Source organism: Haliotis asinina, chromosome 10 (genome assembly GCF_037392515.1).
Source record: "Haliotis asinina isolate JCU_RB_2024 chromosome 10, JCU_Hal_asi_v2, whole genome shotgun sequence".
Classification (NCBI taxonomy): domain Eukaryota; kingdom Metazoa; phylum Mollusca; class Gastropoda; order Lepetellida; family Haliotidae; genus Haliotis; species Haliotis asinina.
In genome coordinates this window covers 11,379,488-11,400,564 of record NC_090289.1, presented here as the reverse complement: position 1 = coordinate 11,400,564, position 21,077 = coordinate 11,379,488, and the positions used below count along the sequence as shown (strand labels likewise).

General features: G+C 39.9%; 1 long non-coding RNA gene across 1 annotated transcript in view; it reads right to left on the bottom strand.

Annotated features, from left to right (window-relative positions):
• Positions 1 to 383, bottom strand: part of LOC137299006 (uncharacterized) — a 48,876-nt gene extending 48,493 nt beyond the window's left edge. The window contains exon 1 of the long non-coding RNA XR_010957773.1: positions 176 to 383. This is a non-coding gene — a long non-coding RNA (uncharacterized lncRNA). The remainder of the gene's footprint in view (positions 1 to 175) is intronic.
• Positions 384 to 21,077: the final 20,694 nt, after the last annotated feature.

Sequence of the window (21,077 nt, the reverse complement as noted above, 5' to 3'; positions counted from 1 at the left end):
GTTCCATCGTCAGCAGAGACACGAAGGCTGACAGCGCTTGGCGAGTTTCCTCCGACCTTCGTCGGAGGTACGAGAGTGGAACTGTATAGAATCTCGCCCTGTCGATATCTCAAGCTGCTTTCTCCTCTCAGTGCCGCCATTAACTACACATGGAAATCAGCTTCCATACACTTACCCGCTTATTCTAAGACTCCACACCAATGAATTCTTTCTTCGAGATCCACCGACGTATCAGAAATCGATAATCCATCAGTGTTACACATTTCACCTTCTAATTCGCTCCCTATTCGCTTTAACACGTAATCCTGCTTTTAGAAAACACAGGGAGAATATATACGCTCCATTCTTTATATAATACTGGAAAGAGTTTTGTGTTTTCCTAACTGCGGGAGATGGGTAGCATAGCCCGCTGGGTGCGTGGCTTGTGAGACAGAGACTGGGACGGGATTCCTTGTGAGCCATGTAGGCTTTCTAGAGCCATACATTTCGGCATAAATCTATGATTTAGTACCTATAACGTCAGAACAGGGCCGTAATTTTCCCCGATTCTGTGGTCACGTGACGTAATAGAGCCAATCCCGGCGGCACATTTAAACTCATAAAACTCAATGAAAGGGCAATTATCTGGCCGTCCCGAGCTTGGGGGAATGAGATAGCATGCTAGTTTGAGTCATGACCGTAGTTTTAACTGTATATATACCATGTGTCTTCGTTCGAGTTTAAAATTACACGGCTAGATTGTTATTCACAATGATCTGTCGCCGGGGAAGGTAATCCAATATTCACTTGTGGTATCCTCACACAGAGGTTGGGTGGAAAAGTCTTCGTCTGGAAAATTACCCATAATTTTTCTATACCTTAAATAGTACTTTTTTGCGTGAAGAAAATCGTTATTTTTAACGGGGAGGATAGTTGTTTTTGTTCGAATGATAATTTACGTCTTTTTTCACCGCTTATCGAGTTTCAAAATAGTTGTAGACATGTTACGTTGTCTTCTTGAGAAAAAAAATCCCACACAGCTATTAATTTATTCTTTGGTAGAAATGCCCTTAAGCTTGAACAAGTCATTATCACTGTCCGCAGGTTAGTTTTTACTTTTTTTATTTACGGTGTTCGATTGATTAATTTCGGCTGAAGAAAATATCATTTGCAATTATCAGTTGATAGAATACGAAATGAATAGAAAATGCACGTTTTACAAAATTATGGATATTTCATCAAACCTGTTCTGAAAATCTGAAATAATGTTTTCAAAAATATATTTGTTTAACTTTAATGGTTATCTAAGAACCTTGCGTGGAGTGAGAACTGTTGTACACATTACGGGTGTGTGTAAAGTGTAGTAAAACCCAGACAAATTATGTATACAAAGTAGATATATGCTTCTTATCTATATAAATATAACAGACAATGCCAGATCTAACCAGTCTGGTGGATACAGAGAGACGGATTACACTGGGCAGGAAATACAACATCACGCTGAAACATATATGAACAGATCATAGGAAATGTTATGCTTCGATGTATTTTATGTCGAAGTGATCATATTGATAACATGAAATTAACGAATTATAATTGTTGCCACCCCACCCCCAACAATAAAATGTGATTGTAGACATTCCAGAGTAGTCTTGCCAAAATCTGTTTTTCGTATAAAAATCTTTCATTAACAAAACAGAGCAATCTTGGTAATAAATTAACCTGTTCATGGACCATATACCATGTTTGTAAAATAAAATGTCTCTTAGCATTTCAAAATGTTCTGTCTGTGCCTCTCCGCACAAAATAAACAGGTGGTGACAAGACCATTGTTTTCAAGTATGACTGGCTTTCTAATCCATGGGTTTAAAAGTGACGATAACGTGTTAATATGCCTCAGCTCTACAAGCCATGACGTGTTGACGATGACATTTCCATTGAACCCAAAGCTTGCTGTTTGTCTAGTTATGTCTTTATTCTGCGACCGAAATGCAAACTGCCTTTATTTCAGTGACCGTGACAGCGAAACGGAGGCATCGACAACGAAAACAATTTAGCATCATGTCCCGTCGTGAGCCGAAGATGTGCTCAGCACGTGTTCCACGTGCTGACAGAAGAATCTTTGAAAAATATGCCCTAAATTTAGACGTTTTGATGCTTAGCTAAATTCAGATTCTAAACGCCACTGTAAATACACATTGTATAGGCTCATAAGTACATTAATCGAAATTTTATCGATTTATCGATACAGGGCATCTGTCGACTTCTTCAAATAATTGTTTTGAAGCCTTTATATCATTGCATTACTTGTAACGCAAGAGTTTAGACATGCACTATTTTTTTGGTTTTCAAATGTATGTTACACAGCATATTTTTTATCCAAAGAGGCGACCATTTTCAATAACCGGATATAAGCGCATCACAAATGTTCAAAGAGGAATATTTTGGAATTACTCATAAAATATACATTGAAAGGCATGATATTAAAATGTGATCCACTGAACGATTTTGTCCTAAACGCCGTGCGTGAAAGTTAGGGAACTGTTTGGCCGTACGAAATATTTACATTCTTGTCATTCATGTCGAGTTTCTTTCTTGACACAAATTTGCCATCTGCTGCCTTTGCTCGACGTCATTATTAGACCTCTGAGCATCTCTCAATTGTACGCTAATGGGAATGACATGCACATGCTATTTTCTTTCCCACTAATCTCATCCGTGAGATACACGGGACGTTTTCCTTACAACCATATATCATGGCTTATCTAATTAAAGACGGTGACAGCTGAACAACCGTAGAATTGGCAGTTTCTGCCCAAGTCGTGTACAGATTCGATAGCTGGATTCGGACATGGTCCTAAATACTCCTTGCCTGGTGGGGAATGGATTTTCTCGGCAGGGGTGGACATTTGTCCAATATGGCGGCCAAAGAGCAGACGACCATCGAGAATGGGAGACATTAGGAACGTCTGTTCTCAGCAGGAGGTCTACGATGATAGGTTTCTAATAAGAGATTTGAAACTTAGACAAAGAACGGAAATTGAAAATTTGTGTTATGCATTTAAGCTCAGCGGTTTCTGGTGATAAGGTTTATTTTCGCTTGTTAGTCGAAGGTGATTTTATGTTTCCCACTTTGATGTCCCACGTGGAATCTTTTGATCTCGCTCTCGTCCAACTCTCGCGAGAACAACGTGACACCGACGGGTGAGAAATGTGTTTTGTAAATTAGACTTTTACAGAACAAAAAGTGGGTATCGAAATTCGTTGAATGATTGGCACCCGTCATGATTCAATAATTGGCGAAATTAGACAAACATATTATATTGTACAAAGAAAATGATTTCCATTTCTGTAATGCGGCTTTCGCGAATCCAATATGGCTGCTTTTAATCACGAAAACTGTGATGATATTTCAGTACTGATCGGCGTTAAATGATTGGCCGATGCGACAAAGGAAGAAATTATATACCCGCAGCAACAAAGGAAGAAACCATATACTTGCAATGAACACGATACTATCTTAAAATAATTTTGATTAGGAGGAAAATTGTGTTTTTAGAAATGGATATTTGCCTCCCACAGTCCAGATATGGTTTGAAATGAAAATATAACAATGCTGTTTCCAGACAAGGTCGAATATAATATATTCTATGACGTTTTATCAATACCATATAACTTATGCCTCCACACAGGGTGATAAAGTCACTTGTATGATTGTGAACATTATCTTCTGTTTGTGAATGGATAGGCCATAAATATATCTACATATGAACATGTATGTCAAAAGTCAAAGTCAAAAATCGTTTTGATGATAATAAATAGACTTTAGTGTGAGAATGTTCCTTCGGATATTTTTTTCGCTAATTAGAGATACTCAGTTCGCGCTCCCAGTGAGTGGGTGGGCTTGCTCTATATCACCCGTGATGGGAATCACACGTTGCATCATTATGGGAATCGAACCAGGGCATTTGGCGTCATGGGCCAGCACTACCAGTAGCACAACCTCCAGGAAAACTAGTGCGTTTTTTGACGGGTTTGAAATATTTTGATAAATCAACAAGGAATATCATACCCACAGGACGCTACGATAGCCAAGTGGTTGAAGCGTTCGTTCGTCACGCCGAAGACACGGGTTCGATTCCCAACATGGGTACAATGTGTGAAGCCCATTTTTTGTGTCCTCGGCCATGATATTGCTTGGAAAGTATTAAAGGCGGTGGAAGTCTAAACTCACTAACTCACTCACAGGAAAAATAATGTTTCTTAATAGTCGCCCTGGTTAGAATTGATCTTCAGTAACCCATGATACTGTCGTAAAGGGCGGTTAACGGGATCGAGTGGTCAGGCTTGCTGAGAAGGTTGACACATGTGATCGATTCCGAATTCCGTTGATCAGATCTCATGATGTTGATCAATGGACTGACTGGTCCAGACTCGATTTTGTATATACCGCTGCCATATCATCATCATCATCATCATCATCATCAACAACAACAACAACAACAGGAACACATATTTATTCAACACAGGCTGAAGCAGTCTTAAATGTGTTTGTTTGTCTCAGGTTCGATTCCCAATACTGTCGCTCGTAATGTGATTTGATTTATTGCCGACGGCGTGCATTCATAATATCAACCACTAATCTGTCTCTCCAACACTCGGATATTGTTGGCAATAAAGCTTACAAACATTCACATACTGACTATACATGCTGACATCACCGGTTGTGGTGATGCTCCTGGAATGTCCAGAAAATCAAAACAATCACATTTTCGTGAAAACAAATCATACAAATTATCAATCTTGTTTTAGCGATTTTCAGATAATTTCTCCAATTAATCAACACACATCTGCGTAATAAACGTCCACAGCATTGACGTGTGATACAGAAGTTCAAGTGATTTCTAACTAAACCCTGTTCTTCAATCTGGTGATGCTGTTCCTAGTGACGTTGGGAATCGAACCCAAGTCATCGGCGTAAAGAGTGAACCCTTTATCCGCCAGGCTATACCTATGACCCTACAACCAAATTGTGAGACGTATATATGCCTAGTATGTTATGCCATTCAGTAGATTAACATAAACAACAACAACAACAACAACAACAACAACAACACTCCAATTGTGCAGCAAGTGGCTCATATTTGGCGATTTTCGAAACGAACAGTGCATATATACTTCTCATCTCTTGGTTTTAGCGTGATGGGAATCTAAACCGAAACGTCGCGCCATCCAGTTGACAAGAAGATGTCATCCAAGTTGCATACTTTGTTATTGACTCAACCGTTTCAAGAATGCCCTGGTAGCCTAGTAGCAAAAGCGTTCGCTCGTCACGTCGAAGACCCGGGTTCGATTCCCCACATGGATGCAATGTGTGAAGCCCATTTCTGGGGTCCCCCACCCTGATATTGCTTCAATATTGCTAAAAGCTGAATAACCCCAAACTCACTCACACTAGAATGCCGATCAAACAATCAGCTGAGTTTAACAACATTCCACTTATAACAGCGCATATCACAAGGAGTGAGTGAGTTTAGTTTTACGCCACACTCAGCTGTATTCCAGCTATATGGTTGCTGTCTGTAAATAATCGAGTCTGGACCAGACAATCCAGTGATCAACAACATGAGCATCGAACTGCGCAATTGGGAACCGATGACATGTGTCAACCAAGTCAGCGAGTCTGACCACCCGATCTCGTTAGTCGCCTCTTACGACATGCTTAGTCGCATTTTATAGCAAGCATGGGTTGCTGAAAGCCTATTCTACCCCGGGACCTTTACGGGTACATTTGGAAGGAAAGAAAAAGATCATACCAATTTCAGTCGTTTACAGGTGGAGGTTTCCATAAACACAATTTCAGTCTATTTAACTTTATTCTGAACAATCCGGGGTAGAACAGGTCTCCAGCAACCCATGCTTGCCCCTTGCGACCCACGTTGGAAACAGTTATAACCATAATAAACACGAGAAACACCAACCAGTGTCATTCTCATTGTGGACTTTCACGACATCAGCATGATAAGGCATACAAATATAGACCTGTCAAGATCCGGGTTAGAATTGGTCTTCATCAACCCATGCTTTTCGTTAGAGGCGACTAACGGGATCGGGTGGTCATGCTTGCTGACTTGGTTGATACATATCATCGGTTCATAAGTTCAGGTCGATGCTCAAGTTTCTGATCATTGGATTGTCACACCACCGCCATATAGCTGGAATATTGCTGAGTACGGCGTAAAACTAACTCACTCACTCACTTAGTCACACACTATAGAAAATAATACATATTCTCTTCAACCGTAGATTCACTCGCTCCAGATGTAGTATCGAAGTTGCGAAGATTATTGCATGAGTTACCTTAAAATGAAGTTATCGTGTTCATTGTGAACAGTAGCTGTGTCTTCTTCGAGTTTTACCCTCCCACTTGAAACCGTTGATTTGGCGCCTCAATCGTCTATTGTGCGGCATTTCGCGGTAGAGTTGTGTCCCCTAAACGCTGCAGAACACTATGACCCCTTATTGACAGGGACGTGTACATATAAGTACTGTGTTCTATGCAGCTATATGTCTCTCAGCGATTCACGCCCGATGGTACTAGCATAGGGTCTGTGCACCGACATGTCTTTCCAAAACATTTTTAAGCGTTACACACCGCATAGTACTAGAGTAGGGTATATACACCTTTATGTCTTTCTAACACTGTTTCTAAGTAATACAAGCCCCTGTTCCCGGATACGAATCAAGGTTCGTCCCTCTGATGGTTCCAAGTTTGTCAACAACGTACCCATATTCAAGCCTAGCACAGTGAGAGGCTACGAACCACGCCATGTCAGTCTTTTTACCCAGGAAGAGTTCCAAAACAAGGGTTGAAGACATGAATATTCAAATGATTCCAAACAATCTTTGTAGTTTAACTCATACTATCCATTTAGATAACCTGATCATGTTTGAAACGAACAAGGTTGACATAAAACTCTATACTTGCTGTACTCATCATATTATTACACGCCAAGTTATCTTTTCTATTTGAATATTTTTTCATTTTGTTGTTAAAATATCTACAATCATCGTACACAATACCCACAACAAAATTTTGGAATTAAAGCAAAACAAACAAACAAGGAAGCACAGAAAAAAAGTGGAGAGAAAAGCAATCACAAAATGCTTACCTCCTTGTAGAGAAACGTTTTTACATATTTTGTGTCAAAGTCAATTTTTTTTCTTGTAAATGACAAATTGCTTAAACAAACTTTCTTTCAAGTCGACATGCCGGGACCCAACTTGTGTTACGTCAAGATAAGACTGTTTTTACCGTCGAGCTGTATTATCCTTTTCTCGAATCAATCATGTCTCCTAGCTCCATCCGGATGGTGAGTCAAGGTCAGACGGCGGATTAAACTTCCTATTGCATAATTTCAGTCGCTCTTTCTAATATGGAATTCATTTATGCAGTCTACGGATTCTTAAACATTATCAACAAAGAAGAAAATTGAAGAATTTTCTCGGTATAATGAATGATAAATTGTGTGATGAGGAAAATTAATGTATTTTCATCATTGCGTAAAAAGGGCAAGCCAGCCCAGGACGCAAGTGTGACTTGTCTTCGTTGATCAAACGAAACCTAACTTCGACGGACCTATTGTTCGATACAAATCTGAGGTTGCTAGTGTCAAATGCCATTTGAGATAAATCATCTTTTGAGAAATAAAAAGAAAGAAAAATGACGCAATTAAAATATCTCAATCAATGAATATCTGCAAGTCTTTGTTCTGTTGACTCGAGTTTGATTATGTAATCAGTAGCGCTTTTATTCGGCTCCCCCCCTCCAATAACACGGCATCTGTATGATATTTTGAGCTATTCTCGCTTTTAACATTCATGTTCAAGAACATAGAGTGCATGAATATTAAAGGGGTGATATTTGATATATCAGTTTAAAATAAAATATGTATGTGGTTAAAATGGTAAAAGTAGTAAACGTCACTTTATTCATTTAATGGATCATTAAGTTCCAATGGGCTATTGTTTTGTTCGTTTACGCTTGTTGACTGGAGCGAAAGGGTTCACAATAACTCATTCTTTAAAGGGAGAACAAATACAAACGTTTTCATAGATGGTTAAATATTGAAATATTAAGATATGAATAGTTTTTCATTTCCTTTAGATTCCCAGTTCTATTGTTGCATTGTTTCAAAAACGCTTCAGTAAAAATATGGTTTATGAACTGTGAGCTTCACCCATACAGAAGCAAGTTTGATATGCAAATATAAATTGTATTAAGTTGCGTCTCGTAGATTTAAGTTAATTAAACATTTGACGAGTAATGATGTGTCATATTATCGGATTCATCGATGTTAACACGGTTTTGCATTAAAATGACTTTCGGACAAAATTCTTTATCAAGCAATATAGTCAAATGATCGGGGTTTTTTTTCAACGTTCGACGTCTGTGGGCAATAATTTAAATTTTTGTTGTCTGATGAAAGATTTGAGGTCTGAGATTTACACTTGATTTGATCTTGACTCGGAATATTGTTCTCTGTTCGGTTCAACATGGTTATGTTAAAAGCGACCGAAAATGGGTTGACGGTTTATTACGTATTCGGACAAGGCGTTACGTCACCATACATGACAAATTAGGACAGCGCACATTTTGATTATGTAAATGCCCCCTCCTTCATGGATTCGAGGCTCTGACGGCACGTGCAAGCCCCATCAAATCTTAACGTGTGATAAATGAATACACGGATTGAGAATTATGACAAAATAAGGCTAGTCTCACAGATGTTCTCGTGATGGACGAGATTTGACGAGAGTTAGACATTGTTGTACAAGAAGGCAGGTTTTAGACAATGCCGGAATACCAAATTGACGCTCAAGCATGAATGATGCATCGCAAGGGCTTCGAGCCACGTCACACACAGCGGAGAAGGGTCGTATGGTTGAACCACGGCAATGCGCGAGCACCCGGCGCGAGCATGTCGAGGACCTCTAATGACTCAACTGTAGTTCTGATTGGCTGGTGCGTTGACCGGACTTACATTTCCAATTCGAGAGAGTTGAAGGGGACATTAGCCAATCAAAACACAGGGGCTTCTGAGTAATTTGGCATCTGAAATATTTTGAACGTGTTGGTTTTTGTTGCTGCCAGGAATCGTTATTTTTCTATGAAATATGTTTTGTCTGCACTTGATACATTTGATTTGAAACACGTTTAAGATTAGGTGTACTATTTACTGATGTTAGTGAGTGAGTGAGTCTAGTTTTACGCCGCTTTTAGCACTATTCCAGCAATATCACGGCGGGGGACACCAGAAAATGGGCTTCACACATTGTACCGATGTGGGGAATCGAACCCGGGTCTTCGGCGTGACGAGCGAACGCTTTAACCAACAGACTACCCCACCGCCCATTTACTGATGTAATTTATCGAATTTCGAAGAAGCAACTAAACACACCCCAAAACAACAACAGCAACAACAAACAAACAAAAGAATGAAACAACAATCATCAAACCATTTGAAAAATGGATTATTTGTGACGTTATAAAGTAGATGTGGTTAGAAGTAATGCAAGATATTACTCTTAAACGTTAATGCTTTCTCAACAGCTAATTGTTAAAATAAAAATACCGTAAACTATATCGCTAGTCAGCGCCTGCGACATTCTTGCTGTTCATATTCCATGCCACTTCAATGTCGCCTATAACAGTGGTCATGAAAGATTTAAGTTTTGAATATATCAGATCAAGGGAATTGCCTGTGACAGCAGCAGCAGCAGTAGTAGTAGTAGTAGTGGTAGTAGTAGTAGCAGCAGCAGCAGCAGTAGTAGTAGTAGTAGTAGCAGCAGCAGCAGCAGCAGTAGTAGTAGTAGTAGTAGCGGTTGTAATACTAGCTTCCTAAGCATTTCAAATTTAACGTTGCCATAGTACAATTTGGTTATTGTCAATTCTATTGCGCTTTGCTCTCAGTATCTGCGACACTATGATAAGTGACAACTATTACTAGGTAAGATCAACATAATTTGCAACTCTCTTGAATAAATGAATGAATGAATAAATAAATAAATAAATAAATAAATAAATAAATAAATAAATAAATAAATAAATAAATAAATAAATAAATAAATAAATAAATAAATGAGCTAACGAACGAACGAACGAACGAACAAACAAACAAACAAATAAGTAAATTATATGTAACGACTGAAAGAGTAGGGGACGGTCCAGGTAGCCATGCGTACCCTGTGTATACTGGTATATAGTGTCCGGTGGCACACTAATTACCTGTGCCACCTATTTCCTACCACCAACGCCATACAATTAGCATTCGAAAAGTATAAATAATTACTTCTGTCTAACCGTGGTTTAGATTTCAATAAAACACATTTTTCTACACCAGCGCCACAGGACCGAAGCCCCCTTACACAGAGGGCAAACAAGGTAAATCCGCTTGCCTTCTCTTATTTGTCCCTTTAACTGTGTACCTGTCAAGACGTTGCCTCGCTGAAGCAAATAAATATTTGTCAGAAATGGCACGCGACGTAAGACTGGTTTCGATTACTGTCTGATATGCGACATTGAATGCTGGGGAGACAATATGTCGACATGGATGTAGTCCCGAAACCTCCCTCATTTCCTCTGGACCGTTCCATCCCCAAACGCCTATTGACGTCGTGTTCCTCATGCCAAAAACTTTGACATTTTTATGGTTCTAATGTGTCCCGACCAAGTAAGGAGGTCGGGCCAATAAATCTTGTATGAATAGAAAAATCACACGTTAGTAAGATGGGGGTCGTATCCCTCTGCATTGATCTTCACCGTACTCAGCGAGAAAGAAGAAATAGGACCCTGGACAGCGGTAACGTGAATCTCATGTCAACGTCACGACGTTGTATTCGTGTGTCCGAACGCTGAAACGCTGTGGTCACCTGCTGGTGCGTTATGTGATGTTCTTAACCCCGTGACGTTGTTGTATGGCATGTCGATGGAAAACTTGTCACGGTCATTAATACAGGTAGGATAACTACCTGAGCCCGTACAGTCACAGTTCGAATCGTTAGCGTTCCGGTTAGGCGGGTACGAACCGCTGGGGGTGATGATTCAGGTTTTTAACGCTGGAAACACTTTATTACCCTTTAAGGGGGATATGTACGGAATTAGCGCGTTGCATGGTATGAGGGATTTCGTTTCGTGAATTATCGATGGGATCGGGGTATTTTCATGGCACTCGGAATACGAGGATATGGGGAGACGTTATCTTCGTTGGAGGATTACCTGTGGGTTTTGGGTCTTATCTGTGGAAAATGACCAAATTGGAGATAATTTTAGTCTGACTCACGTGTCATACGTGTTGCGTGTTGACGAGATGTTCGTGTCTGCGCTTAAAGAATCCGTGTGGGTAGTCACAGGTAGCATTTCGTGTGAGTACTGTCAGCCATAAATAAAGTCTTGACTCATCACGAGAAGAGGGGGTCGTTCCTTGACATTAAGGTATGTCAGCACATTCAGAATCTTAAAACATCCCAAAGACATACCACTCAATATTTGCTAAGGAACATGTCTTCGATGAGAAATTATGAATTGTCTTCAATAACATTGAGTGTCATTGATACATAGATTGTGTACTGTATTTACAGAATATATTCATAATAGGCGTAGAATGGAACACAGATAAATCTTCAATAGTATTCCATAATATGCACTGAATGGGAAACAAATAGAATGTCGTCTCACGTTGTGGCCATATTGAGAATCGAAATCTAATTTTCAGTGTGATGACTGAACGCCGACTCCACAAGACTACTAAACAGTCCGCTCTTTAGACAATGTTAGGTATTGTTCTGATTGGACGGAAAGGATTGTTGGACAACTTGAAGCGTTTCGAATACTTAGCTTAAACACTATACGGAGAGAACGGAATCCTCACGATAAATAATGTCATGTTACACTGCTGGTCTTCGTTGCGGTTTTGTCGAATTTTCGTTGCTATCGAATTCGTTATATGCGAAGTAAATCACTGACTCAACCTCACCACGATCGTTGGTGGTCACGTCTACAAACACGTCACACAAATACTGGTGACGCTTAGGTGGTCGTGTGGCTAATGTGTTCTCCTGACACGCCCAAGGTCCAGGTTTGCGTCTGCAGATGAGTGCGAACCCCTCCTATAAGTACTTGAAATTAATCTGTTTTAGTCCATATTCACTCACTGACAAGAAAATATATCACATTAAAGGTAGATTCTGCCCACCGCTTGACGAAAGTGTGAGCATATCTTTTTTCTGTCAGGAACACAGGTAGATCTCAGACAGAGCTACGTGACCTTGTATACCAGATGCATCTGGTGCTACCCTTCTCCTACTGGGTATAACTATTTACATGTTCGGTAAGACAAACTCATATGATGCTATCCTTCTCCTGTCGGGTACCCCTGTTTACATGTTCGGTAATGCACGTTGATATGGTGCTATCCTTCTCCTACCGGGTACCCGTGTTTACATGTTCGGTGAGACAGACTGATATGATGCTATTCTTCTATTATGTCCGGTAAGAGAGGCTGGTGTGATTTTGTCATTCTCCTGGCTGAACAGAAAATTGACTTAATTATATCCCACCGGGCACCCATATACACAGCCATCTCGAAGGTTAGCATAGCAGTCAATAAAGGCAAATCCCTGACACACTGCACCATGTTTGAAAACACCTTTCAGTGTAAAGCTCTGTTGTTTTTAGTTTATTATTATTAATATGTTTTACAGATTCAGATAGAAATGCAGCAGAGAGGGTTCTTGTGATTATTTTTATCTATACTTCCGTAGTTATCATCATTATCAACGAAATCAACAAAATGATTGATGGAGTGGATAGTGTTTTCGTGGTATCAGAAATCGTGCCAACATCCACAGCAAGGATGAATAAATGTAACGTCACAATCTTTTAAACAGAAAAATATAACAAATACACTGCGTACCAAACAGTAATTCATTACCTCGCGCCTAGAATTTCCTTGGAGCTTTGTTTTTAAATCGAGTGTAAAAAAGCAGCGTAAAACAAACAGCTTTGTTACCGGATCGGCAATTAATTATACATCTCCTCCATGAAAACTACAAATTACTCAAAGACTTAAAAAACTACACGACGCGAAGCCAACACATATGTCATTCACGGAGCTGTAGGATTCGTAAGCAAAAAACGTCACGATCTATTGTCGTGACGTAATGTATATAATCCGTTCTGTGTTCTTATAACGATGCCTTTCATCCCGAGAATTCTGGCCGGACGGGCCACCCCTAGCACCTGGCGAAGGTGCGTTACGTTACGCGTTATTGTGAAAATACTTCAGATGTTTTCTATGGACAACTGACAAGCTAATTCCGGGAAGGTGTTTCAAAGTAACCAGCCCATGAAAGGAACACGGCACCAACATTTCGAAAAAGTAGGATCGTGGTCTGTTTTAATGTTCTGACTATGGCAGGCATCTGATGGGAGGAGTTTGGACGTGGAGTTGATGGGCGTGAAAAGTACAGTTTTATTTAATGTCACATTTGCCATAGTGTGACTGGGGAATAGCTGGGTGCGGTGTTGGAGAACGGACAAACATTTTCGCATGTAAACCCTTGAATTGCGGGTGCTCCGAGAATACCATGTCCAACACCTGGTGTCATGAGTGACTTCCAGTGATCAGTGTACATGACTTCATCGATCAAATTTACAATGATTTTGTTTGTTTGTTTACTTGGTGTTTGTCTGTAAATAATTGTTCTAGACTGACGCTCACTTTCATTAATTATATGACTAATTCTGGGGTTAAACAAGAGAGAAAAAAGAACTGTTGAAATTAATGCTAAACTGCGGTTTTGATGAGGTAAAATATGTCATATTCTATAATGATACAGTCTCGTTACTCTGCACCCTGTTGAATCCCAGCTTCCGTTTACTGCCATGATGAATGCAAACCTTGCATTTAAGGAAAGATGTTATTTTGAATTTTTGTTTTTCATAACGTAAAAGTTTGACGGAAGCAGCAGGGCCCGGATAAACGTTGTATCTCTTTTTGTGATACCCTGCATGTAACTCCGTCCACCCATCGACCCATCCATGCACCCACCCATCCATCATTCCAAATACATACCGATCCAGCATATCCTTTTTGTGCAACTTTATTCTGTTTACTTAACACAGATCAGAAAGTCACCCTGCTCGCTTGGCATGAAGGTGACTGCTTACTTTCAGGTATTTGTAGGAATGAATCATCACCCTTACCCAGCTGCAGGTACCCACAACACCACCCGCCCGGAAACAAGATTTCCGCTTTAAAGGAAAGCATGCTAAAAAGTTTTTTCTTTTTTCGGTGAATACGGAGTTCAACCTGATTTGGTGTTAAATTCAACTCCAGTGCTAATGTTAGACGTAAGCTGTATAATATAGTATGTGAGCATGTTAATGCTTATTGGTAAACTAGAGAAATGTTTGCAGTGTACTGCAAATACTGAGTTTGTGCTACTAATGCTAGTAATTGGACTGTGACTAGATGTTACTCCATTTTCCGCTATTCCAAGAGAAACTTTGAAACATTTTACGTTCAAATATCCGCGTGTGACGCATTGACCTTGTTTCATGCTCACGGTGTCCGGACTGTTAATGAAAACAGCACTCACTCACTCGTTGAATGAATGTGCAAATATTAAATAGTTTTGCCTGAAATACTTTTCCGTATCACTTCCGTAATGTTGCCAGCAAAAATGATTATTATGCGAAAGAAGGCAAGAATTACAAGAAATTTCGACTGAAATAGAATTCATTGTGAGATTCTGAGACTAGCACAGCATGTGTTTAAGGACCACTATGCAAGGGATATTACCAGATGTTCTAGCAATGGCACGCGTATTCGCCCGGCCCAATTTTATGTTTCAACTTCATATTAATGTGTAAGCGGTCAAGTCTACACGTAAAATGAGTACATTTTTAACAATATGTTAATTTCGTTAACAATACGAAACACGGAAACCACCCTATTTTATTTATTTATTGGGGAGCCATGCTGGTAACCATCCAATCTAATTAAATGAAACTATCTGATCCCTTAAACTATAGTCTGTCATTCACAGGTATTTTATAACTACCAGGGCAGGTAGATCACATATGTGTAGATCGCCTGAAATGTCCCCGTTAATGTGTAAAATGCAATATTTTTTAGGTCGAATAATCGCTTGAGCTTGAAAAATGAATTCCCTTCGATTGGATTTTTTTTTTCAAATAATCGGTTTTCAATAACAAATGAAATTGTAAAATAGCTTAGAGGCTGCCTGGATGTCGTGTTCATCATCGAATAAGTCACAAAGGTGACTTAAATGTGGGCTTCAGTCATCACTTCAACAGATGCTAGACTCTTTCTTATAAGTCCAAATTATTTCGTCATTAACTTGGAAAGGGATAATGAACGACCCTTGCAATGTGAGATTAACAGGCGGTTGGTGTTTGAGATCCCCTGTACAATCCATTGTTGCATGAATCGTGATAAATGTATTCCACGCGAGGGGTTTTCAAAACAATTACACTTTGCACAAAAAATCCGAAACCCCTTTTAAATAGAAATTCGGAAGAAATGAGACTTTAACATGAATCTTACGCACTTTGGTACAAGGGAGAAGGGAGTAATCCAGCTTTTCGTGTAATGAATTATTGGTGAAGAAAAACGCAAGCCTTTGGTTACCGTAATTATGCTACAGTTTACTATGCTCCTGAATGAGGAATTATTTTTTATATCTGAAGTAATAAATAAAGCGCTTTTTGTTTCATTCTGACTAGCAAATATATCAAGATTAATATTGTTAGGAAGTTTTAAGCTTAAGCTGGACTTGCTAAAATCCCAAAGGATCCGCAAAAGGCAGGATGTCGAGCGAAACCTTCTTCATGCGACGCGGGCTCGCGGATTTGGTTTCATTTTTTAGCATTTTGTCACGTGACCATTACGAGCAGGACACGTGCGTTGACCTCATGAGGGCTCTAGCCAATCAGGTTATTTCTCCCGGTTGTCAATTTCGCCATAAATTAAGAAAAAGGGTCTTTCATGTGTGCTATTTTGCGGTCGCCTTTTCATCTGTTTAAAAAGAGTATTGTAATAAAAACAAATCCAGACATGTCCTGCACGTGCCGCAACGCCATACCTGTGTCCGAACACGAATTAGTATCCATTTGGAAATTGCAGACCTTTTAGCTTCCATACATGATTTTTCTTATCGTGAGATCGGCACGCGATATGTGGATCGCCAATATGGAAATGCTAAGACTGGGTTCCCGAGATTATGTAAATCCTTCAGGTGTTAGAATCATAACATGGTTCCCCAAAAATTAGGCATTGAAATCCAAATCTGATGATTTTTATCATGCTGGTTTCAGACTTTGGTCCTGATAGAGGTTTCAGTTATGACCTCGTTCCCTTGAAATAATTAAGCGTCAGATTGTACTTGCAGAACAAAGTGCCACGTTGTCTTGGAATACTGGTTTTCTTGTTCATATGCGTCAGATAGGGTATGGGATGGGAGGGGTTCTTTTTGTCAGACGCAAATGCATCTCATCAACACGAATTGTTTTTAAGTTACTTTTGGTGTCCTTAGCTCTGCCAATCAGTTACAGTTGTTGAGAAACTTTCTTTGCACCAAGGTGTCACGTCTTAACACGCTCTCTCCATCTATCTATCACTCTCTTTCTCGTTTGATCACACACTCAACCGCCTGTGATACAGCTGTGATATTCTAGACTACACACGACTGATACAGCTGTGATACTGTAGATTCGGCACAACTGATACATCTGTGATATCGTAGATTATATATATATATATACATACACGCTGATATCGTGTAGGCTATGCGCCCCCGATAAAACTATGGTACTCTAGACTATGCGTCACTGACACAGCTGTGCTATTGTAGACCAAGCGTCACTGACACAGCTGTGATACTGTAGACTATGCGTCACTGATACAGCTTGGTGCTGTAGACTATGCATCCCCGATACAGCTGTAAGAGTGTAGACCATGCACCCCCGATACAGCTGTGGTAGTGCAGACTATGCGCCTCCGATACAGCTGTGGTAGTGCAGACTGTGCGCCTCCGATACAGCTGTGGTAGTGTAGACTATGTGCCCCCGATACAACTGTAAGAGTGTAGACTGCACGCTATTGGCATAGAACCTTAATCTAGACAACATGCTATCCCATACTACAGTAATAAGATTGACAAAACGAAGTCTTATTACAACCGAAATTGTTGACATTACATGAACATTACATACGGGACATTCTTTTGACAAATAGCCACCATAGGTGTGTCATTTCGGAACAAATCCCTTACTTCAGGAAAGATTGACCGTTTACCCATCCAATACAAAAGGCTTCAGTACGACCGCTGAGAAACTCATTAGACCCCTCACTGGCCCGTGCACAGCACTAAATCACTAGTGTATGTTCGCATTAATTTGCTTCTTGCAGAATGCCCTGACAATGGAAATATATACGTCCAGTTTATTGTCCTACAGAAAACGTCTCTTGTAAGCCGTGGCACCAATGGACGACGTTGGTGATAATGTCTGCAACGCCGACTGGATTTGAAGTATTGCTCATGATATCGACCACTCGGTTACCTGAACAAGATTGAACTATTTATAGACTGCATTGATACATCTGTTATACAATATGTTTGCGGTATAAAACAACATTTATTCACAGACTACACTGGTGTAGTATTTTTTGCTGTGAGGGAAGAGGGTGTGATTTGGAATTAAAGACAGACAATTAAATCCAAAAGCCAGTTACTCATTAAAGGTAATTACAGAATGTCAATAATTCATGTAGGAATATACAATCAACATATTCGATTCTTCCATTGAGATTCGCCAGCTTTGATCTATAAGTGACACCAAAATAAACTCGAGGAAATAAAGATGCCAACCACTTTGCAATGAACGGAATGAATGTCTTCCAAGTGAGAGACACACATGGTCTGGCACTGACCCATTTATACCAATACCACTCCTTGTCACCGCTCGCCAAACATCTAACAGAAACAGTTACACTGGAAATGAAGAATGGGATTGGCTAGTCTGTTACATATTTCTTGCATTAAAAAGATACTATTCGGTTGTTTGTCGAGTCACAGGACAAATTAGACGGACCATCAAGCTATCAAAATAGCGTTGCCTGCCTCGTAAACCGCTTTTTGCCGTACCGCAAGCGACCATGCCTATAAAATTTACAGCGAAAAGCGACAGTAAATCGGCGACCCGATGACGTCTGATTAACTACACGCTGGAGTTTTTGTGATGGGTTGTGCGGAGCGAAAAAGAAAGATGGCCGCCAAACTTGACATGACAATACGTCACAGTACCAAATCACGTGATACGAACTGGCAGTCCAGAATTTATGTATTTTGTCTCTTGGATTAGAGAAACTCCCGTTCCGGGAGATTCCATTGATTTTATTCTTGGTGTCTTTACAATCCAATGTAGTTTACGTTGAAAGCTATTTATATTATTTGGGTTATACCTTTCAAAGTATGAATGCGAATAAAGAGTTAATAATTTGCTTCACTTAAACATATTTATTGCAAATACATGTCCTACCGGTGTAAAGGCACAACAGATTTCAAATCGGTATTGTACACAAACGTATACCTTTAATCTATTTCCGTTTCCGAAATTTTTTGTTTTCAATTACAATGTTTCGACAGGGGAATCAAGAGCAATATCCCTCTGCTTATCAGCACCAGTTCCCGGATTGTCTGGTGGATTTCCCAGGACCCGGGTTAATCTAGGCGTGCTGTGGTAGCCCAGTGGTTAAAGTTTTTGCTCGCCACACCGAAGACTCGTGTTCGATTCCCTACTTGGGTGCCATGTGTGAAGCCCATTTCTGGTGTCACACGCTTTGATATTGCTGGAATATTGCTAAAAGCGGCATACAACAAACTCACTAACTCAATAATCTAATTTAAGTTTTCATTAGAGCATAGTCCTCCGATTTCGACTATTATCTAATATACTGCTTTGCCAATCACTGCGAAAGAGTGAAGATAATATCTTGAGCGTTTCACAAACAACACTAAATCCCATATGTCATGACTTTAATTTAAGCACGTATCAGTTGTAATGGTATCTGCGTGAACATTTCGATCCTATTGTTGGGTTTATATGGCTGAGTGAGTTTAGTTTTCCGCAGCCTTTAGCAATATTTCAGCAATATCACGATGCGGGACACCAGAAATGGGCTTCACACATTGTACCCATACATGGAATCGAACCCGGGTATTCGGCGTGACGAGCGAACACCTTGGCTACCCCACCGTCCCTGTTATCTCTTAAAAGCATCACTGTTTACGACGTTCCTTCAGACACTGCATTGTACTGTAATGTATTGTAATGACTGAGAACACCATGGACAATGGGGATAGTTCTTTGGACATGCACACTCTTCATGACTATAGATGTGACATACATGTCGATGTGGGTACTAAGCCTGTTCTCATTCTCCAAACACTCGCTTGATTGACATGATTTTGCCCGCTGTGGTTGAATGACCAATAACGGTGTTATCGTCACCGGAAACTTATATAGTGTCATAAATACGTTGCATGTATACTGACCTACTCATCATAACTCCTAAATGTCCCTAAAAACATTACAACACAAAATGTGTTCTCCCGTTGTGAGATGTGTATTTAGGCAGATGAGCGTTCGACACAGCTTGTGCGCAGGGATAGAGCAGCCGTACTTCCTAGATATCCGAATAAGATACAGTGCTAACGTTGTAAATTCGTAAACAACATTTGATGTCAATAACTTTACCAGAACAGCTGTTCATTTCAATACAATGGCTGTCTTACAAATAGGCTATTTTATTTATTTATTTATTTTTGTTTTTTTCCTATATCCGAAATTCTCTGAAAAATGTTTTGACTAATATTTCAAAGCGATTCCCTGTTATGTGTGAGTGTTAAGTCTCTTTGAATATTTACATTTTCAATTATCGTTATTATGTACAACTAATTATATCGGCTCAATCGTCAGTTTCACATTGTATTCAATATCATTGCCAGTGCGGAGAAATACGAACAGATGTGCATTTCATGAGCTGTGATGTAAAATGAACCAGTGACACGTGGCAATACGAGTCGATTGCGCATGCATGCTTTCTAAAGTGGTGATAGTGCATGCATGCATACCTCTTCATCAGTACATATATGTTCTTCTGAATAAGTGTACCGTTACACTTCTGGGGTGGTCGTTGATAGCATCTGAGTGCTTGTTCAGATTCAGCATTGGGAAGTGACATTTTGAATAATGACATGCTACCACTGGAAGCAACAAGGGAGCCGCACCAGCGACAACGTGCGTTGGCAGAGATATATTTCAAACTTGCCGGTGACATCGCTTTCAAATCTGTTAACAGCCTTTCACTGTTTGATATCGGAAGGTATTTCGGGAGCGTGGTGTTAAGTGCTGTCGTGGAATGTCGGTCAGGTGACGGTGCTGCACTAATTAACTTACTTCATGTCGATAGCAAGACTTGAGTGACAGATGTACCTTTCAGTCATGTTCATGTCAGGTACTGGAGTGTAGGCCTGATTCCAACCTCTACGTGTCTTCTCGCAGTGGCAAATAATAAATCAATTTCAACTCCCGGAGTAAGTCATGTCGTTGGGTATTATATCGCGTTTATATTCTAATGAGTGAATGGGTTTAGTTCTACGCCGCTTTTTGCAATATTCCAGCCGCGCGAGACACAAGAAATGGGCATCACATATTGCGCCCATGTGGAGAATCGAACCCGGGTCGTTAGCGTGTCGTAAGCAAACGGTTTATCCAATAGACCACCCCATCAGCCTATATACTAAAGAGGAAAACGACTACTGTTATGGACTTAAAACAAAATATCTGGAATTATAATTTTTCAGTGAAAATTAAACTATAACAAATAACCGTAAGAAACTACCATGTAAACATAACAACGGTGTTGAAATAGACAAATCTTTAAAACAAATACGTTCAGATGTTGGACTAACAACTGAAAAAGTCTCCCCTTAAGATTAAATTAATTTTG